The 23,552-nt window shown below is 43.7% G+C and overlaps 1 protein-coding gene across 2 annotated transcripts in view; it reads right to left on the bottom strand.

The window, feature by feature from the left end:
• Positions 1-18,504, bottom strand: part of LOC122394449 (alpha-N-acetylgalactosaminidase-like) — a 53,383-nt gene extending 34,879 nt beyond the window's left edge. The window contains exon 1 of one of the 2 annotated variants that reach the window (XR_006258867.1): positions 18,212-18,495. The gene's annotated coding sequence lies outside the window, so the exon portion shown is untranslated. Of the gene's footprint in view, positions 1-18,211 lie in introns of both variants that reach the window. The other variant, XM_043391338.1, reaches the window with a different exon arrangement.
• Between the last annotated feature and the right edge of the window lie 5,048 nt (positions 18,505-23,552).

The following is a 23,552-nucleotide window of genomic DNA, read 5'->3' as shown; positions in this document are numbered from 1 at the left end:
CCCTGTTACCGAGAAGCAGGGTGGGGTAAGCCACGACTAGTCGAGCGAGACCGCAGCATGGTTCGCCAATTATGGCGTCAGCTCTCCACGGGTACCGCGGTGAGCCAAGACACACGGGACAGTGAGCCCAGACAACTGGGACGCATCAGGTGAGCTAAAACACTGCACAGAGCACTGTCAGCGGACGAGGGCGGGGTTGTATAACAGCACGGGGGACGGGTGGGGTGCGTGGGCACGAGTGGGCGCGGAACCGGCCTTGGGACCTCGGGAGTATCTCGTGCATGTGAACTGTCATGGGAAAGGTAGAGCACTGGGAATACTGGGCGCAGCAGAGGTGCAGCGAGGGCTTGAGCCGAAGAGCAGGACATGCAGGCTGGTTGATCCGGTGTCGCGTGGAACTAGGGAAGGAGCGGTAAAATGTCAACTAAACATAACCGGACCTGTCGAGATGAGATATTATGTTTATTGCGTAGCGTGAGAAATTATTATGCCTGTTACGTTTCATGGCTATTGGTATTCATACGAGGCATTCACTACAGTCATCGGTATTTGATGGGTTATGTCGAGGGCCCAAAACTAGGGCCCTCACGAAATATCGAGCATTTTTCTCTTAGAGATGTGGGTCATCGAAAAAAATGCGTCGCCCAGCCCCGGTAGCTTTCTGACAAGTTATCCATCTTCAATTGCTGAGCATAGAAAAGCAGAAGATAAATTAAGAACAGCAGAATAAGTAGCATGCTCAGCGCCATGAACATCATTCTGTTTGGAGGGATATCAACGAGCAGCAGTTTTGCCGGTTTCCCAATTATCTTTGACGTGGGCAGGGTTGTATACGACTCAATCAATAGCAATCAATTCAATCAAGACAAATTTGGGAAACCAATCAAATCAATCAAGTCACAGCAGTTTTCGGGAATTGATTCAATCGACTCAAACGCGACAATGAAAGGAATCAATCAACTCAATCAAACGACTCAAACCAAGATATACATTAGGTTTTTTGCCCCACCAACTTGGAAAAGTGTCCATAGCAGTCTGGTGTACCTACCTACCTACCTACCTACCTACAGAAGAAACATAAAAATATTGTCATTTAAAATTATAAATTGCCATGCCATTGAAAGTTTCTATGTAATAAGGAAGGATACATAGTGATGGACAGGTGGATCATGATATTGAGGTTCAATGGGTAGAATTGGAGCAGAAGTTTCATTTAATGGGTGCAAAATAACCCAGTAGTTGACTTCAACAAACGCCCCTTAACCCAAATCACCACCTTTCACCTAAAAGTTGTCAATTTAATTTTGGCCATATTCCAGCTAAGTCATCAGGCCATCTACCCCATGTAAAGCCCCCGTCTGTCTCTTATCATTATGTGAGTTATGTGGAGCTCTTCTGAATTGAACCCTGGGCCTGAACATAATGAACCTAGCTAGGTTTCATGCCACACTGACACCACACTGAAAAAAACTTACTCCCCATTTTCTAATTTTAGAATGCCAAAAAGCACTCCTGCAATCGAATAATTTTATGACCTGGCATAAGCGCCTAAAATGGGGAGTTTTGGGGAATAAAACTAGCATATAGAATATATTTAGTATCCGAACGCTTATATTATTCGCGCTAGGGAGTAATTTTATGACTGAGGATAAAAGTATGCTATCTTTGGATAAAATAACACCAGATGATAATTTTATTAACTTAATACTAAAATTACTCCCATTCGGGGAATAATATTGCCATGCCAAAAAGCACTCCTTTTTTCGATAATTTTACCCCGGAGTAACTCCCCGGTAAAATCAAGCCCCGGTGTAAAAGTACCACCCCTGATAATGCGGGGTGATGTGATAATATTATGACCAAGTGTAAAATAAGGAATGCATTTAAACAATGTATTGAAACACCAACAATTGATTAACGAATGGTACCTGAGCATCAGCAGGTACATCTTAATTTGGACGCACTTCCAGTGATGGCGCATTGCGGCCGACAGGGACGTAATTTTGCTTCCTAGTTGAGAAGCGGCGTCTCAACCGGGAGGCAAAACTTCGTCTCTGCCGGCCGCAATGCGAAATCACTGGAAGGACGTTCAAGGTCACAACTCACAAGGGCGTTACACTGAAAGAAAAGTACACCTTGGTAATTTGAATTTGATTATTATACACCGCCATTACACCGAAATCAAGAATATTTATACCCTTGTTCGACGTATATGGAGAATAAAATAATGCTCCGGTGCGAATGTACTCTATCACGAGCGTATTCTTGGGGTTTAATTCAATCCAGTTTAACACTCATGGTGCAATTCTAACTTTTGAGATATTTACCCCTCTAATTGATGGATGGTAAAATTACTACTATAGTGTTTTTTCTTCGATTGGGATAAGAATACCCATCTGATAGCATAAATTTGCACTCTGATTTGTCAGCTGATAATTCAACCCTCATCATGGTGTAAATATGCATCCTTGGTAAAGTGTGTTTCGATGAGGATGGTGTTATTTTATGACAAGGATTTAAAATACCCTAAACATAATAGTTCTGCACCCATATGCTCATTATTTTACGATAGCGTCCACGTGCGGCTCGCGAGCCTTCCGTTTCCGCCATTTTCATTTTTGTGTCTGCTCCGGACCGGAGCCACGGAGACTTCTGGCGCTTGCAAGTGATCTTCTGGCGGTTGAAACAGTGAGATAGGTGCGAGTGTGCTGGTGCGTTCGGTGTGGTGATGACTGACTAGTGCTGGACCCATTTCCGAATAACTTTGAGGGTAAGTTGACTTGATAATGTTTCGATGTAGCAGTTGATGAAATTGATTTGCTGCTGTCTGTATGCACGTCACTCACTTAGCTGTTTGTGTCAATACGTGGCATTCTGATAAGTGATTCCAGAAGCTCAAATTGACCCTCGCAGTTTGTTCTCAAGGGCAAAATGAGAAATCAGTTAAGTACCTACTGAGGTTGTTAACTGTAACTCCATCAAATGTTCAATGTGTCGATTGATCAATATATGTTTAGGTATGTTTAGTAATTTTATTTCTCTACGTTTTACAAAAGTACTAGAATCTTGGCCTGAAAAAGTTGCTAATTTATTTTGTGTATTACTTTCAGGTTTGGGGTGACCTGGCTCTCGTCGTGGGTCACGCCGGCGAGAATGGCATTAGGACAAAGTCACCTCAATGACGCGACAGGCGTGCTACACCGCACAACTCCTGCCTCCGGAGGGCGCCACACCCGTTGAAGGTGAGTTTTAAACCACCATTAATGATGACTGACGACAATTGTCCGTCTGTCTGTCTGTCCGTCTGTCCGTCTGTCCGTCTGTCCGTCCGTCCGTCTGTCCGTCCGTCCGTCCGTCCGTCCGTCCGTCCGTCTCGCCTGTCTCATCCATGGGCTCCGCCACCGGGGGGAGGGGGGAGGGACGGGGGACGTGTCCCCCCAAATATTTTACATTTGTCTGTTTCGTCTGTCTCGTCTGTCGGTCCGTCCGTCCATGACATACAATATCGATCTGTAATTAAATGTTACAGTGCTTACTAGTTATATCTTTCAGTTTTCACGGACAGACATACAATGTCGTTCTTTGCCTTATGATTACAGTGCTTAACCCGCGCACCGACGGGGGAGCCCCCCCCCCTCAGGTTTTGTCAGATAGCATAAAAAAGGCGGCGCATAGCGCCGCCAGATTTGGCACGACTGTTGATACATCCATTTCGCACACACTCTGGAAATTTTTAGCTCATATCAAAAGTCAAGCCACCAGGCCACGTTAAGTGACCTCACCTCGAAACACAATCTTCGAAGTTTGCTATCTCGTTGTTGAAAGCAGATCTTGAAACTCACAGAAATAATTTTGGTGATGAGCACCTACAACTCGTACCTATATCTCAGAATTGCATATCGATGACCTACGAATAGGTCATTTTTTACCCATGCCCATTATAAGTCAATGGAATAAATTTCAAGTCATTCTAATGTCCATCAGATTCCTTTTTTATACGACTTTTTAGCTCTTCTGTTCATGAGCTACGGAGTCGTTTGTTGAATGTTGTCGGTCTTTTCACAGTTACTCGCATAATTTGACCTTCGATGACCTCTGATGACGTCATTTTGAACCCTAGCGAAAAATGACCGAAGTACTTTTTTCATAGACCTTCTTACGAGCTTTCGAATGTCGTTTGCCGCTTCTCGCGAAGTAACTTAGTTCTTGAGATCTTTGGGGGGCGGTCATCCACCCTCTCGTCGCTTCTAAGTTGGCTCAGAACTCCTTCGGTGCGCGGGTTAATAGATTCATCTGTCAATTCTTAAGGATCGACATTCAAAATTGCTATTTTCTTAAAGATTACAGTGCCTAATATTTCTTTACATCCTTCAATTTACATGGATGGGCGGATGGACGGACGGATGGACGGCCTGACATACAAAGTCGTTCTTAACTTAAAGATTGCAGTGGTTAATAGTTCTTTTTATCTTTCAATCTTGGTAGATGACGACCTGCGGCGGCCACCTTGGTGATCGGTGGCGGCACGGCGATTTCGGAGCTGCAGGATGGGCGCAACTCTGTGTCCGTTCACCCAGAAACCCAGTGCCTGGTCAGCTATGTGAAATATCGTCTCCCAAACAGTGAGATGAAGATGCTGGCTGCCTTCGCTGCGGCGCACGCTGTGCTATATTTGCCTTTTAGAGGGCCCAGCATGATCCTTTTTGAGGTCATATATGCACGGGTTATGAAGTTCGCGATTCCTCTCAGTGCGGCCGAGAATGCCATCCTTCGTATAATCCACTGTTGCCGATTCAGAGGCACCAGTGCAGTGGTCGGGTGACCGAGCAGGGCCCTGTTTCACGGCACGGCACTACTGTGCGCTACTAGTATCGCGGTATTGAGTTTCCATAGAAACATCTACAAACTTGGACGCTCCAACATTGTGAGAGCGTTCGAGTATGTGGATGTTTCCAATAGGAACTCAGCACCGCGATACACGTAACGCACTGTAGTGTCGTGCCGTGAAACATCTTCAGTACCTATAGGCACTGAAGATGATGTGAGTTGAGAATGCCTCAGTCAGTTTTTTTAACGGAGTTTTTGTTGTCAGTGCTTTCCTAGTTCGTACACCTGGACTGGACCTGTGCTTTGATTTCAGAGACCGTACGTTTGGTGTCGATACTCGTTACACGAAGAAATGCTCAGTTGTTTTTAAAGTACATGATGAAACGTGACTTAGTGATCTGATGAACTGTGCTGTGAATAAAATGTGATTTGTGCAGCTTGTGATATCCTCAGGGAAGTCAGTGTTGGGAGGAACCAATCTGTAGCAACCTGTGATCTGTCGTTTCAAGTTATTTTAAATAAACAACACGTTGGAGAGATGCACCATAGTTGACTTTATCGAAAGTGCTCAGAAGACGACAGTAGATACAATCACGCTAGGGGATAGTTATGGCTGGCGATGTATATTTACCCAGTCGTATTTTTACTCCCTCTGGAAAAGAACATACAATTATTATCGTTTACTTTTGTTTTGTATGCGGATTATAACGTGAGCTATTTTTACATCTTGACTTAAATTTTACACATTCAGCTTCGCAGCCCGCTGGTATTTCTACACCATGTCGCAAGGCGTAGAAATTGTCTTGGCTTAAATTGCACTGTGGCGTAAAATTATTATCGTAAATTACATGCTTAATTCTTCCTAACGCCCCTTTACACCCTTTACCTAGGGGTGTAAAATGAATTGATTTGGGGTGGAGATTTGTGTACCGTACTTTTATTCCGCAACGGGTGTAGTTCTAAGCTTACGAGGATATATTACTTACTACCGGGTGGCAGAATTAATCTCCAATTGTCCATGCAAACATCTTTTACTCTGGCATAAAATGAAGTTAAAAGGGGTGGAGATTTGTGTACCGTAATAATATTCCAATTTCAGGTGTAGTTTTTCTTTCAGTGTATGGTTAACACTGAGGCTAACGAATAACATCTGCGCACAGAACCACCGCCACGGATGGCAGATAAAACGAGCGTGTATGGTTAACACTGAGGCTAACGAATAACATCTGCGCACAGAACCACCGCCACGGATGGCATATAAAACGAGCGTGATCTGGGCTATGAAAGACGTACTGAGAATCATTGGCGTACTGAGACCGCCGCAGCTGAATAAGATACAGAGGCTCCAGTAGTGTGAGCCACACGTTGCGAGTCACTTGAGCCACAGGTGAGCCACAAGTCACGAGTCACTTGAACCACAGGTGAGCCACAGGTCGCCAGTCATTCGAAGTGGGCATCTCCGATGCTGGTTCTACACTACCTGGGTAACCTCCCACACCTTCTGTGATAAGCCAGATAGGTTTACATCGAATCCCACACTCTGGTAAAGAATCTCGAACAGGGCCCTGCACTCTGCAGAGCCCCGTGAACTTTGTGTAGAAGACAGCGTGGGCGGCCGTCATTAGGGCCACGGTCTCCAACCTGGTGGCCGGCAGTTGGCAGACCACCACACCGTCCACCGATAGTTCCTCACCTGCCTGACGAACCCCGTTTCTCGGATCCGCCAAGGTGCCAATGGTTGTTCCACAACCATAGGCAAGTAGAGCTAGCAGCTCGTCGTCTGCCGTGAAAAAGAATATTGCAGTCAGTTGGCATCAATGCATATCGTACAAATAAACGTAAAGGAAACCTAGGAGAGAAACGAGGAACCGCGTTCGTACAGTAGCTGGCTATGCCATCTACAGTATCTGGAGACGATTCTTCGCTTCTTCCTGATTTCTTTTCACTCTCAAAATCGTAGTACGATGCGTAGTACGTTTGCGTAGTACGATACACTCTTACAACTAAACGTGGTGCATAATTACAAAATAATTATACGTCGTTAAAATATTTCAGTGAAATAAGAAATTAGTACCCGATGTTCCGCCGTCATGGTTAAGTATGGAGTGCAAGTAGGTATCAAACTGCATGTAACTGTGGTATATTTGGAGACAATGAAGACAACCATGAATGGAGACAACCTGAATGGAGACAACCATGACTTTTCAATATCACTAGAGTTAAACAACACTTTTTGACTAATAGCAAAACCAACGACGTTTGGCTGTCCAAAGGTGAGGTACAACATGTTGTCCCGCCCGTCGTTAAAGTGCCACCTTTTTACGGTTTTCGGTTTAAAACGGTTTTCAGTAGACCTGACCCACCTATGACCTACCCTAAAGTCCGTTTCCCGAAATTCGTCCTAGTTTTCGAGATATCCGCATTCGAACTTCACATTGATGCCATCACAAAAAGTGTGGGAGATGGGATTTTAACATGGTAATGTTACATTCTCATATTCCACACATTTGTGATGGCTTTAATCTGAAGTAGAGGTGGCAAAAGATGAAAATTTTGGGAACCAGACTCGAACCAGACCGGGCTGGGCATTTCTGGAACCAGTCGGATCCGGTATTAGTTGGAATCGAAACCAGTTGGACCCATTCTCCAAAAGTCAATTACAAACTACTTGTAGGTATCATTAGTTGCATCATGTAAAACAGCCTATTTCCCACTGGGAATACTCATGAGCTACTGTGTGCAAAGAAACATTCACTTCATTCACTTCACATTTTGCAATAATGTGTAGTGTGCAAGATGTAAACTCTGAAGTCCAATTGCGGATATCTTGAAAACTAGGCCGAATTTCGGGAAACAGACTTCAGGGTAGGTCATAGGTGGGTTAGGTCTAGTGAAAACCGTTTTGTGTAAAAAAGGTGGCAGTCTTCCTTTAAGCCAAAAAAAAAATCATCAAGAAAATAAACAGTTGTCCTGCCCTCTGCTATTAATGTATTACGCCATTGGCATATGTGAAACGTCATTTCTCCATCGTGCAGGAAGAAGCATGCGTGGGAAATACCTTCCTACACTTGGTCTTGGCTAATGTTTTGGCCTGACCTCGTATTTATCGAAAATACCTCGGGCCTAACTTTACATTCGCTAAAAAAAAAATCAGTCAGATCTAAACATTATTCCAGCCCTGGCCAGGAATATATTGTCTACGATGATCGGCTCGAGCCCAGTTATATAGAAGAAGAGTACCCCCCCCCCCCCGGCACGATTGTTGCTAGCGGAACACCTCATCCGAAAAGGTGTGCTTGTGCCCGTTCAAAACTCACCGTCTTTGTCGGCCGGCTCCACGTTTATCATCGTCTGGGCCAGCGATGCCATTCCTTGGGATTTGTCCCAAGATCTTGGGATTTGAACATTAACATTGGGATCTTGTGATTTGCACTGCATATCTTGGGATCTGGCAGAAGCTGATTTCACTTTGTCTTCTCATGCTGTCGAATGCTTTTTCCTTGGTCGATAATAGATTTAGGATGGATTTGCCTCACGGACGGTTAATCAAACATATTGAAGTAACGGACGAAGCTTGCGATGTTTCTAGCAGGCATTATCTTCCCGAGATCGCAGGATTATTTTTGTACCATTACTTGTTGTGGGTATAGAAGCAGCTTTCAGTCGCTGTTCGCAACTGGCGCTCATTTGTTTAATTTCCAACTACCGATCAACGGGGATGGGTGGTTTGGCGGCATGATGTTGGGTGGCTATGAAAAGCTTTTACAAACATTATGCCAAAAAAATGCTTCAGAAAGCGGCTCCCGCACAAAGCGTTTCATTTTACAGTTTTGCTCTATGGAGACTTATCCGTTGACTGCAAACCAAAATAAGGGCAATATGTCTTTGACCTCGGAAAAGTGGTCACCTGGCCTCTGGGCTCTGCTGGACCAAAAATAATCAAAGCGTAACCTTGCGACCTTCACAACACTGCTGACGTCTTGTAACTATATAGTCCAGGGGACGAGTTAGGTCCTCACTCATTTAGACCCCCTCGCCATCGTCGGCTTTAAAATTCATGGGCCCCAGCGGGCACTGGCTTACGCGCAGATTCACAGCATAGGCTTTTCGATTTCGGGATTCACATAAGCCTTTAAGAGCTTGTTTTGGAGCCCATATTTCAAAACTCAGTGGTGGAAAAAAAATAAGCCTCACCTCACCTGACCCTAGCTTCTCCAAATGTGTCACGAGACAAATTTCGAAATAAATCCAAAATGCCACATACTTCGTTTCCAAGAAGTTCTAACAGATTCCGACTTTGTGTTTTGGGTCCTTGACCCACCATTGACGGTCGACGAATGACCTGACCATAATGTCAGATAGGTACCACCGGCTTCATGTTGTCTAGGCCAGCATCTTCATTTTTCGTGAAGCTGTTATACTCGGTCAGGAACCGATCAGCTGTAGGAGTCCGATCGACCCCCTCACCCTCCCCTCCCCCGGCCTCTAGGTACATTAGCTGCTGTAAATACGCCAATAAGGACAGGGGTGGACCCGAAGAAGAGAAAGTTGAATACTAAACACACTAATATGTCCAAAATAAGCTATGGATTTACTTGGGGTACTCCTAAGGATATGCGATGGGTAATCTTGGGATTCGAGACGAGAATCTTGGGAAATTCTGGTCGAGATCTTGGGATGGAGCAAAAATGTGGATGGCATCACTGGTCTGGGCATACTTCTTCGCGGTATGTCTGATTTTGTGCAGGACATGCTCCTTCACGTCCTCCTCGAGCCCCATGATCATTCCCAAGTCAGTCCACACCTGGAAACATCGCAAAATCACATTAATGAATGGAATTAACATCAAGCAACATCAAGTGAACATTATATCATTGTGGAAGGTCAGGTTAGGTAAGTTACTCCAGCTCACAAAAAGTTTGAAAGCGCGCCACGTCAAGTGTCAACCTCTGGTGATCTTTTACCTGATAAAAATGACTGGAATGCTTTCGTCATGGTTTGTGACAAGATTCCCAACTCCGCCTTGAGCGTTTCGTTACGGTTACGTTGCTTAGGACCCGCCAAGTTAGATGGGAGGGGGGGAGGTGGTGACTTCCCAGCAGGCGGTAGAAAAACCAGAGGGAGGGGGTTAAAAAATATACAAATTTTCCAGATGTTTTTCTATCCAATGCTGTTCCCCATGATAGCGCGGATATAAAATGGTGCCACTAATTATATAGTTAGTTCAGTTCAACCATCCCCCGTTAACGAGTTTCAAAATTCCTTTACCGTTACATCACGCTGCCGCGCTGGCGGGAAAAAGTTCCCACGCATTCATAATACCTACATAGGAAGATGGTGATCATCTGGGTCAATTGGCGAGCTTATAATTGGGAAGTTTATAAAAAAAACACGTTTACATGAATGTTTGAAGCGCCATTTCTCGATAATCCACCCTTAAAAGGCACAGATGTCAAATGTGACATTTTACCTACACCACGCTTACGCATAGCCACTGTGACGTCACCGTGGCGGTCAAATTTTCCTACTGAACTACCCTGTTAGTAAAGGAATCTCGAGTTCAATCACACATAACATTAGACAAGACGTTTAAATACCGAATAAAGCAACACTTACGGCAGCTTCGCTGTACATATCCGGGAATATCTCCTTCATCTCCTCGCCAGTCTTCCGGTTTCGGTTGCTCGTGAGGCATATCCGCCGAACCTCGAAGGAATCTTTGAGAACAGATGTCTTGTGAGTGACATCGGCGTGCTTTAGCTTGGCACTGAACTTGGCGGTTTCGGTGCAGATGTCTAGCTTCGACTTCTTCGTTTTGGGAAACATCCCATTCCCCGGCATCCCCTCTTCAGCTGCCGCACGCTTTTTCACAACGATGCCCCTGGCTCGTCTTTCCGTGTCGATGACGGCGTTGCTCAATGCTCAGTGGCTTTCGACAGTTCTTGAATCTGTTCCGAAGTTTCTGTCGGAAGCTGTTCTTCCGCAGTGTCACCTTTGAGAAAGAAAAGAACCGTTTTTTTTTTTTAATTTCATGGACAGCTTTATCAGGCAGTGAACACTGAACAAGATATAAATACGTTCATTAAACGTGTTTTCTTCTATCGTGATATTGGGAGGATAGAAACAACAAAAAGTAGATGTCCGGATATGACCGTTTTAACAATTTGTTTTGTTTGTTTGTAACAACAATTTGTCAATTTGTTTTGACAATTTGTCTTCCAGAATTTCATCATCGCGGAAATCTTCGTCCGCAAATCTACGTCAACGCATTTCTTGGATTGTATGGTCATACTACGGATTACTGTAAAGTCATACTAACAAAACACAAAGTATACAGTAATTTCAGCTTACCTTCGAGGACTGGGACGCTTGCTCGGTTCTCTGACAGAAGGCCTTGGTTCTGACGACTTGAGCACAATGGCGGTCGCGAATGGTCGCGAACTGAAGAGACGTTCCGAAAATATTATTCTTGGAATAATACTGTGCTGGACGAATAGATTAATCACTTTTAGATTAGTTAGGTCACAACGGAATAGAATTATCAAGAAAGTGATACAGTATTGCTTGAAATACGCTCCCGAATACTCCCGAAGAATAATGTTAGTAATGCTACCACATAATATTACTCCATGGTTATAAAATTATTGTCCGGACATGATAGTTTTATCACGAAGGAAGTAATTTTTACACCTACATGAGAATAGTTTTATTCTGTCGCGTCAATTTATCAGCCGTAATGGAGTATAAAAATTACCCTAATTACTCCACAGCGGTTTATTTTTATGCAGTTTTGATAAAAGTACTCTAGCTGTCAATTTTATTACCATCTCATGGGAGTTCAGCACAAATATATTCCAATGACCTTGTTTATCACTGTGAAATAAGCTAAAATTACCCCATGCCTCTTTGAGACTGATATAAATTTATAACCCGAAAGAATAAAAAGGACACGTGATAAAATTAGAAGATAAAATTACCACTTGCTAAAACACAAAAGAGATGATTATAGTACTAGGTTTAAGAATAACTTTCAAAAACGCCCTTAATGCAATGCAGAGACTAAGAATACGCTACAAAACATAATCATTATATGCCATTGGTGCGTGATTATTCGCCAAACTGGAGTGGAAAAACTCCAAAAATAACTCTCTAGGTGTAAGTTTTTTTCAGTGCATATGAAAGTGTTGAAAATGTGCTACAAATTTGACAACTTCATTAGGTATGCTTTATGAAGACAGCACGAAAGCAGGTAGGTACCTACTTACCTGCCTAGATGTGTCACTGGCTACCAACAGTACCAACGAAGGTAGATAGGTTATGTGTGAAGAATTCAAAACATTTTATTGCAATACAATTTGAAACTGTTAGGACTAGGGGATAGGGATGAGCATTAAAAATATATTTAAAAGGAAATGGAAAGGACAGGGACTCTGGAACCACAGGATAAGTTAAAGACAAAGGAAGTAGGTACAAATTCAAACGCGAAAACGGCACGGTGCGACTGCGAAAAAACAAAGAAAACGTTGGACAAAACGTTTTGTGCCGATAAGTATGCTAAGGTTTTATAAATCCTTATTCTACGTCTTTTGATTTTTTGGTAAGATGACGTCATTGATTATCATGTAGTATGGTAGGTCATCATAAAATAAATCGGTTGTACAACACCAATTTCGTTTTAATTATTATTTCATTTGAAATAAAACCACTTAATAATATTCGGTAAAATATTTTAAGGAAAATGAAATATATTAAATATGTTATGCTTAGGCTCTCAGGAAAAAAGGATCAACAAACGTTCTGCTGCAAATTAAACAATGCAGCAAATTAGCTATTAATTTACGTAAACGTAATTAACGAGACGAAAACGACGCTTTTGTTTCAGTTATTTTTGTAGGGGTTTCAGATATTTATAGAGTTCAGTGGGTTGTTTCTGAGGAGATGTGGAGGTGTGAATTATTAATTAATCACACTTTATTAGTATATAGGGCCTTGCCAAGGCCATCTATAGAAGGTACAGTCACTCCCCCGCCGACCAATCAGAGACAGATCCTGAGTGACGTCATCCCTGATGCTCGCAAGGGGTACTCCATTCCTTTGCAACGTAAAAATGACTAACTTCATTTGAAGATTATTGATGGCACTCTGCACATACCGCTCAGCCGTTGATGTCAATGGAAAGCCCAACTAATTTTTCAGCGACAAAAAAGGGCAGCAATATGCTAAGAAATGGCCGGTTTTGAAGATATAGACGATTTAAAAATCCTCTGCAACAGCAGGAAAGCAACGTAAAAACGCATCGAGCTTATATTTTTACTATGGATAAATCATTTTTCAGTAAGTTTTTAGATATGGTATATATTTAAGTTACAACTTTATTACAATATTTTCATTACTTGAAACTTTATTTCAAAATAATATTTTCAAAAATGGCAGCTGTTGGCCAGTAGCTTGGGAGCGATTGTGGCGCGCCGCGCCATTAATTGTCCTGTGGCCCCCTTATGATGTCATCAAAAGTGGAGTGACATGGGCCTGGGCCTTGCACTTTATCATCTGGATTAAAAAAAAGTTTCCTGCTGAGTGCAGAAAGGTAGGTAGGTGCATCGCCAGGTATTATCTCATCCATGGCCAGGTTCTATCACAGGATTGGAGCAGTTATTGCAGTTGAAAGTCAAAGTTGGCTGTTCATGTTTAGGCCCTGTTCTTTATTTGGCCATCTGGCATCTACCCCATATTGCAGTTGTGATGACAAGCAGTTTTCAGTGTAGTTTTGTGATCTTTGATGTCATCAATTGGTGTCATTATTTTTTGTCAACTAAAACTTATTTCAACTTTCCATTCAATCGACTCAATCATACGAGTCACTCTAATTTTCGGGAATCAAATCAGTCAACCAGTCGCTAAAGTCAAACGAGTCAGTCAACCAGTCATCTCGAAAAGTCAATCGACTCAATCCAATCAACTCAAAATACGCGTTGAATCAAATCAATCAATTCAATCGACTTGATTGGTATACAACCCTGGACGTGGGCTGCACAGTGCACTACCAACAGCCCTGTAGACATTTTATCGTAGCTTCAATGCGACTGTCATGTCGTTTATAACATTCCACCAATAGCAACTAGCACACACGTCACACATATCAACAGTCCCCCGGCTCATTACGTCAAGCATCCAACCCCACGCGCTCTGGCTCCCGCTGACAGGTCTGTCCCTCGCCCACCCCTCCTTCCCAGCCGTCATCAAGCTGCATCACCTGACGTGCTGACGCGTGGGAGTGACGTGTTTACTTGCGGTGCCGGAGGCGGGCACACCACCCATGTGCTGACGGCCCGTGGGACCACGCGCCCACGCACCCACCGCTTCGGCCCCGCCTCGGGCCGGCGCCGACCGGTCACGTGGAAAGTGTCAAGGTCACTGAGCCGCTCCGCTGGGAACGCGCACGCAGTCCGAAACTGGAGACCGTGGTAAATGGGCTGTCGGTTTACAGGAGGGCCCGACCAGTGCGGGGGCGGCGCAATAACAGCAATTGAGTGCAATCTGAGCTCTGTACAAAAGCAAGCTTGAAGAATGATGAAAAATGCTCGCATTTGTTAATTGTTGTACCTATTTGTGTAAAGTTTCTTCAATGCAAACTTTGATAAAACATCACAGTCATGAGTCAACCACGATTTTCGAAGCCAGCTCGGTGTTACGCTGTGTATATAGAAGGTACTGCAATTTACAAAACTGTAGGTAGTACAAGCGTCAGTCATCTGTAAATCTGTTGACCTGCATATTGCTGATACCAAAGATTGCGGGGCATGCTTCGCAAGGGAAGTTCCACATCTCCATCCTTCCTCTGAACTGAAGAGTGACCGATAGAGACAAAGATGGCCGCCATCAGGTAAAATACTTTCAAAAGGCCACATAATTCCTCGCAACCCACTAGAAACGTTACATATGTGAGAGATTTATCTATCTTTCTATCCTATGTCTAAAGAGCATGACGAATCCCACACTCTACAGTCCGATTTCTACGAGATTGGTGAAACCAATCGTTTAAGCCTTTTCTTGCGCTGGCCATAGATCACGATCCAACTCCATTTGAGAGAAATCCAGCCTGCACTCAAGTGGAAACATTCGGTAGTCTGGAACGTTTCTGAATGCCTCTCATGCCAGCAAATCGCCAGCTTCATGACTTATGAATCATGAGCGTTCCGCTGTCCCACACCAACAATACGCGTGTCGCGGCGCTACTCACGGCATGCCTCGCCCGCAATTCGCATTGCGCAGACTGCTATACGAGTTTCTTTGAACCCGCTTGGGTTATCGCGGCTTAATATCTCATTTCTCTCGGTGCGTCGTGGCGGTCACGACCTTTGTGGCCGGAAAATTGTGGCGCGGTGGCGACTCACAGAGCTGGGTGTGGCGCACGTTCACTCAGAGCAGGAGGTCAGAAGCTGGGGAGGTAAGATGCAGGTCCCAGCAGTGGATGCAGACAATGGAGGGTGGGTGGGTCGCACACAAGCCAGATGCTGATATGGGATGGATTGGCGCTCTAAGGAGCCCATGTACTATGTTTAAGGAGTATGCCCGTGATCAGTAATCTAGCAAATATTTTGCGAGTAAAATTGGTTTGGTTTAAGGCGGCATTCTTTTGTTTAGCTTTCGGAAACTGGGGGTACATAATGTGCCAACGCTCACTTCTATTCACCAGTGCGCCATCTGCTATTGCACTTGTAGCTATGTATGGCGTAAAGAGAAAAAGAAAGATGCCGAAGCATCAATTGCGAATACTTCATGAGCGCAGTTTAGAGAGAATATCCAGTTAGACGCAGAATATCAGTACCTTGGATGGCACTTTTGTTTTGGCATTCGTATTTTGTTTTAGTTACAAAACGCTAAGAAAAAAAAAATGATGGAGACCATAGCAATATTATAAAGAACCTACGATTTAGCAACTGGAGAGCTTGGGCACATTGCTTGGCTAAAAACGATGGATCATCTAATGACCCGTATTTGAATAAACAATGTGTACGTTTTGCACCGGTTTGTGGTTAGGAACTGCCTCAGTTGTTTATACTCTGGCATACCGTGCGTCACGCGGGACGAACTCCAGCCGTCGTCTGATAGCATCTAATACCAGGGGGGCATTCCACGATAGATCGTACCAGGCCCGTCACCCTCATCTCTCAGAATTTAATGAAAATCCGTCCTAGGGGTAATCATAGGCCCCAAAGACGCCTGGCAAAATATCAGACTTCTCAGATAAAAACTTTTTGAGTTATATTGCATTACATTTTTTTAACTTCGGTTTGTAACGGTGAGTTTGATGGCCTATAACTCAAGAACGGGTTAAGCTACCAACAAACAGTAAACAACACTAAGCTTGCGATGAATCAAAAATTAATATTATCATTTAAAAATTTCAAAGAAAAATTTTCATTGTTGAGCAAAAACCTTAATCTTTTTTCATTTGCCTCTAATGACCTTTGGAACCAAAATTTTTCACATTTTTATTTTTTCAAAATAAACTTCATGTCATTGCAAATCGACATGCAAAAAATTAGAAAGGTGTTCTTTCTATAAAATCCTCATTTTCCCGCAAACAAAATAGGTTTCGGAGGGGTTGATACGACCCCAGCACGCCGTTTCGCTTCTAATAGAGCCAGAACCTCACGGAAAAAACGAGCGTGTGTGCCGTTACAAGTCTCAGCGATTGGTACCCTATTTTAAGGTCTCAATTTAACCGGTAGCGTCTGAGGTCAGGTCAAGTGACTGAAGTTACGGGTTCGGTTTTTAGTAAATAACTTCGCAAAAAATGGCGGCAGAGCCGCGATTTTGGCATCATTGTGTTCGCCTAGCTCAGGTGCATCGAATGGTATACTTTTTGCTAGGGTGAGGTCAACTTAAGTAGTTGACCTCGGATCAAGGTCAGGTCAGAGCCCCTCAGGTCACGAAGCTGAGCAAAGGGTATCATATGGCATATCATTCGATTCGGAAGGTCTTCCCGAGTCCATTGGTGGCTTTCCCGACTCTCTAGCTCCATTTGATCGGGAGTTATTGACGAAAAACTCGTACGACTCTAGTGACGTCATAAATGACGTCACGCAAGGTTACCAATGCAAAAGAAAAGCATTGGATTTTGCAAGAAGTGCATGAAATCACGATACCATGTACGTAGGATAGTTTAAGATCATTCTCGGCGCCAAAATAACAGTTTTTATATTTCCCCCATTGACTTATAACAGTGATGTCACGTGACCGAGCTGACCTCACGTAACCTTAAAAATTCCCAGATATACAAGTTGTGAGACCTCTGGAGGACACCATGTATGCGTCCTGTAACTTTCATCTCGGACAGCTATGGTCGTTGGCGTCCAAAACAATGTCAGAACCAAACAGCCTTTTTCACCCTCGCGCTTATAGGAAAGAGGGTTGGATGAACCCTCTTTTCACTTTTTTTCAGATGAATCAGACTTCAATTGAAATTTGAGTAACCCGTGATGTCGCTAGGCAGCTTTACCACGCCATTTGTAAGCTTCCCTCCCGAAGTCACTATTCGAAACCGTTATTGTGACGTAAAATAAATGCATTTATAGAAAGAACACCTTCCTAATTTTTTGCATATTTGTTAACAATGATCCAAATATTTTTTTAAAGAAATAAAAATTCAAAAAAATTTGGTCCCAAAGTCCAAAAAATACAAATGAAAGAAAACTCGATATGTCATATATCAAAAATAGCGTATTTTTCGAAATTTCAAAAATACATGTTAATCTCTGTTTCATTGCAAGTTCAATGTTATATAACATTTGGCATTTGAATAATCCGTTTTCGAGTTACAGACCGCCAAACTTGGCGCTGCAAAGCAAGATCCAAAAAATGTTATACACCATAACTCAAAAAATACTTATCTGATAAGCCTGAAATTGTTACAGGTGGATTCAGAGCCCCTGATTACCCCTGAGACCAATTCTCGTCAAATTCCGAGAGATGAGGGTGTCAAATTGGAAAAAAGTGGTACGATCTATCGTGGAATGCCCCCAGGGTAAAACATGGCCAGCTAGCACTGCCAGTGACCACTGGCCAGTCGGGTCAACGACCCACTCAGGGTAAAAACTGGCCTAAAGGTGCCGGGACATTGCTCGTGAGCGTCTTCAGAGATTAAAAGTTCATGTCATGCTGCTGGTGTTAGAAGCAATGCAAGGTTCGGTCATTTTACCATCTATGAGCATATTTACCCTACAGTTTTTATTTCAGAAGAAAAGCCAAGAAAGGTCAACAAGTGACATTGGTCATTCGAGTATGCCCTCGCACATGTTTTACGTTAAATGTGTACCAATCACATCGAGTTTTATCCCGGACGATTCGCGATTAAGCACAGCCCCGAAATCAAACTAACCTTTTCAGAAATCCGCTTCTGTGACGTGATCAATCTTCAAATTATGGCAGAAGTGCAGTGCAGTGACTCCTCCACTAAACTGCGGTTAAGTCCAAACCTTTGCACCTCAGTAGTATCTGAGAGCAGCTGAGCCCAGCTGGGCTGCGGGTCCGCCTCTGATGACCTGGGTCAGGTCGGAGCGGTGCGGCGCTGTCCGTGGGACTGCTAAGTGTTCAACGCTCACTGTTGTGGCAGGCGGCAGCACGCGACGGACGGACGACCGGCGGCAGGGACCGAGCGCGACTGAGGGCTGGGTGCCGCGGTCCGGCGGACCTGGCTGCTCCGCCCCGCGACCGCCGAGCCGCCGCGCCACAGAGCGAGTCAAGTTCAAACTTTCGCTCTCAGTGCGGCGAACGAGACCATGTGCGCGGGTGTGCGGAGGTGCGTGTAATTTGGGGCCTGGGGAGCGTAGCGGCCCAGTGTAGCAGTGGTAATTGGTTACCTGGGCTGGCAATCGAAACCGATTCAACTGGGCGTGCTAGGGAGAAAATTGAGCTTCCAACAAAACAGGGACTCGGCTACGTAAAGATGTCAGACTTCAAGCGAATGTAGTTTTATTAGCATTAAAAATTAAATTCGCAACAAAGAAACATTTTATTCAGGCCTCCACTGACTGCAGTATAGGTATGAGTGCAGTGATCATTATTATGCCTTTGCGATATGTCATGTTATTTAACCCGCGCCTTCGTGGGGTCTGTTTATAACGCGACGTGGGGGGCTATTTTTTGCCACCCTCGTATCTCCGGAATTGCTGGACGGATCCGCAAAATTCAGACGGCGTTCAAAATCCCTCTCAAATTTGGCACGAGAAATACAATGTCATTAACGTCGGGGTCACCGATGACGTCACAGGTCAGGTCAACCGTCAAAGGATAAAATGTTTTCCTGGTCACGGGTCGCTATAACATTGAATAAAACGCATTTTATCGAAAATCAGCGATAAGGGCGTCAGTTGCCTTGTACATATGTTGCTATTAGAGGTCACTAATAATACCAGGTCAGGTCACAGGTCAGGTCACCAAGGGTCAGCACATGAACCCAATTTCACCAGGACTGTGTGATGCGTGTTTTATGGCCAATTTTCATTTCAAACTCCATGGTGTTGGTTATAGGACCATCAGGAACGGTCTAGGTCACTTCCTGGTGGAGGTCAGGTCTATGTCGGGTCAAAAAGGTTCAAATTTCAAATTTGATATTTTTTGCATAAAATGGATAAGATTTGCATAAAATGGATTCGATGCAACTCGTGACGGTGAGTCTAATGGTAGTCTTTTTCACGCTACGTGGTCTAGAATTGCTAAAAATTGAGTTTGAAAATTTGACGTCATCAATTTTGATGCAGTTTTTCGCGATAACTTGGCCAAAAAAATAAGTATCGATCTAAAATTTGGTATGTGAACTGAAGTCGGTAAGTACTATCGCATATATTCTGCTTTTTTTCGAAAATCAAAAAACATTAGGATTTTTGGGCTGTTAGGTATATTTAAAAAAAATTGACTTTTTGAGTCAAAATTAAAACAAAATTTCGAGATTACAGTTTTGTAGGCCTGGTAATTCCACACCTTTTATGTGTTTAACATTTCTGTGTCATCAAAGCTATAGGTCTGACAGCTCTTCCCGCGAAACCTTTTTTGGGTGGAAAACGGCAGAACATGACGTCACTCTGACGTCATTTGTGGCCAACCTATCATAGCCTTTGGATTGTTTTTCGGTCACAATGTGTAAAATTGATGCCCGGGAGGGTACTGAAAGTTTGGTCACGATTGGCGTAGCGGTTCTAGAGATATATTGAAAAATCCGGAGGCGCCGGCGGGGCACCCCCCCCCCCCCACACACACACACACCAGGGCGCGGGCTAAAAAAAATGAACACCCACATCTCCTTGTAGTGTTTGAAATGCCTTTATATTTGTAAACGGTTCTTTGTATGATCAATATCCATATGAGCCTAGCAGCCTTGACTGAGAGACAGGTGATACATCAACCTCGGGTGTCCTGTATATGTAAACACATGGCGCGTATGACACCTGAGTGCCATCAATCAATTACCTAAAAACACTGTGCCGAATCAATCATACGTCACTCCTAATGTGGCACTAGTAGTAGTATATATAGTAGCTCAAGTGGAAGCCGGTCCTCTTTTAAGATAAGGACATTTTATTTTCCAGCACGGCTTGTTTGAAGATAAATGTATGCGATAAATTTTCGTACAACGGATATATTACTTTTATTACATTAGGATAAATTTTATAGGTTATTTGAAACAACAAAAATGCAATATCTGATGCATATTGCGATGTAATATGCACTTCATATATTTCAGTAGGTATGCATTTTAGTTACCTCACATAGCTAAACGGAAATGTGCGACTGCTTAAAGTCATTTTTTCCCAGGAAATTAGTTATGTATGGTCACTTTTCGGATTATTCTCTGGGATAATAATATCTAACTCACAAGTCCATATCTGGACTTGTCCATATCTGGAATAATATCTGGACTTGTGAGTTAGATATTATTATCCCAGAGAATAATCCGAAAAGTGACCATACATATTACATAATGTGCGACTGCTTGTTTTTCTTATTCACAATTGAATTGCAATAGTATTGAGCTTGTACCAAACCTTGAATTTTTTTTGAATGAATGAACTATGAAACTTTTTGCATGCACTTACAAATGCATGATAATGATTTTTTAGAATGAATGAATGAATGAATGAATAAAAATGCATGGACTCTGCCTGATTACGGACTAAATAATACCTTTTTTATGCTTTGTCTTTTTAACCATCGAAATCATTATGAAATCAGTGGATATCAGTACCCACTGGTAGGGCACGATGTCATTTAATGATATGACACAGAACTATTGGGTTTGGCGCAAGAGGGGTTCGACATCATCCGGTATCACCAGGTTTCGTCAGTGTTTCTTTGAATGAGGCCTAACAACTTATTGGTGTCAATAAATGTCATCAGAGGACACTTAAAATCAGAAGCGTCCGTTTCAAGTGAACTACCTATTACCTAAATTTTATTTAATTGAAAAAAGAAATATTAAAAAATATCCCTACATTGAATCTGTAAAATACATATATGGAACATTGCTTCTGATGCATCTATGTAGAAATAATTCCTAAACAACTTAAATGCCATCGCATATTTGCAAACGAGCTCGCACGGCCCCACTGGTGGATGCCGCTTTAAAACCATTCCGTTTCCTTCGACTCCAACACATGGCTGAATTCGCAGCCGAGCCGCGGGACGAAAGTGAGACTTTGCTCCGGGGCACGGCTCTGAGCCGGCAGCTGACGCCCGGACAGCCCGCTCGGCGGCTCTCTGATCTGGGGTCACCGCGGCAGCCCGTGTCAAACGGCGACGAATCCATCCAACAGGCAGCTTTCGCCCGGTGTAGCTGCCGCGCCACCAGGCCGGTTACTATTCTGAGGAATGTAGCCATTATATGTAGACGGTCGTTTCTCATTATCCGTGGGAAACTGTCGGGATGGGAGAGGAGAGAGACGCGTAGGCCGTCCCCGATCGTGGCCTGAGATGGCCCCGGGGCCAGTCTGGAGGCGGTAGCAGGGGTCACGACGGAAGAAATCAATCAGGGAGCACGTCTTCTGAGCGGGCGTGACCCGGAACGGATCACGACGGGAAACGTGACTGCAGGTCGAACCACGAACTTCATATGAAGCAGGAAGCGACAGGCCATGACACTTATGCAATATGCACGAGCTGCCCTTTGCATTGACCTGCGGGTGTGACGGCTAGCTACCTAAAAATACACAGATAAAATCGACATGGACGAAAAATACTGATGCATGATTTGGACTTTTGAGCTGTAGACAAGTCCAATCGAAAATGTCTCGGCATTATCATGTAACACGATTTTAACACTTAAATGCAAGCTTACCTATTTAACGACAGTGCTTTCGAGGAAATGAAAAAGTCGATGGAACCCCTTGTTATGAAAATATATTTCAGGTGTCTAGCAAAACTCCACGCAACACATCTAGAAGAAATAATGTGCAATATGCGGGGTGAAGGCTGCCAACAGCGATGTTGGAGCTGTCTTGTCTTAGCTCTAAAACGAGTGAAGTTTGCCCGTTCGTGATTCTTACATAACATCGATAGGCGATAATGCACCATTCGACTAATCTGTTTTGAGGCGCAGAACGGGGCACTTACCTGAATACGGATCCGACCAGACACACCCACTTTCCCCTCGTAGGTATCTTTGACAGATCTATTATCGCTGACGGATGGCGTAAAACGGGCTGTTTGCTCTCCTCTGAAACGATCGATTTTCACCCGTGTCTTGGTTTCTTTGTGGTAAAGCAGCGTCAACTGATTCCAGGAAAGATGAATTGGTGCCAGTTTACAGATATACTGAAAGAAATATTATTTTCGTATTATTTGCAAGTGTCGTGAGCGTAACAATTGACCATCCCGTTTAAGAATAAGGGAAAAAGTTCAGAAGCTCTTTAACAACGCATCGGAAGGCATTGATGGGTTACGCTGATGAATCAAGTCTTAAAAACGAACATCATTCGAACAGGGCGTGCACATACACTGTTGACCCTTGCTGTTGACATTCCCTACGAGAAGTTGCATTACACCATTTATGAACATTCACCTGTCGAAGCTAATATAAAATTTACCTTGCCTTGTCTTTACCTTTATCAGCTCATACCTACGGTGACATTAATTTTGTATTGGAGGAATATCCAAATGTTCTAGCTGCTTTTTCACGAGCTATTCAACGTCGTTGACCCTTACATTGCGTGCTACTTACGAGTCACATCTTTCGGCTCTGCGGGCGGTGAATCAATCTAAAATTTACAGCATACCACTCCAACAATGTTTTACCATCTAATATGATAAAATAAAGTAAAATATCAAGAAATTAAAATCGGTTTTGAAGAAATGCAATCCTTAAATTATTTAGGAGTCGCGAATATTCGGTCGCAAAATCAACCAGTATAACAGCACTCCATATCAGGGTCACCTCTTACCTCGTTCAGCCTGTCAGCAACATGTCTGACGGCAGCGGCCGCCCGCCGAGTGCTGCAAACGAACCAGTTGCCCAGCGCCGGGTTCTCAACCCCTTCGTGACCCGCACTAATGCATTCGACACCATCCCAGACAAGCTGAAAGTGGCACTGATGACGGTGTTCGTAGTGCCACTGAGGTTGGCAGGCCTGTGTCTGTGCGTGCTTATAGGCTGGGTGTTCGCTTCAATCAGCCTCTTGGGCATCGCAGAAGATCACCGAGACAAACCTCTGCGCGGCTGGAGATGCATT

This window comes from Amphibalanus amphitrite, unplaced genomic scaffold, assembly GCF_019059575.1.
Source record: "Amphibalanus amphitrite isolate SeventyFive unplaced genomic scaffold, NRLGWU_Aamphi_draft 000592F_arrow, whole genome shotgun sequence".
NCBI lineage: Eukaryota > Metazoa > Arthropoda > Thecostraca > Balanomorpha > Balanidae > Amphibalanus > Amphibalanus amphitrite.
This window is presented reverse-complemented; position numbering and strand designations above follow the sequence as displayed.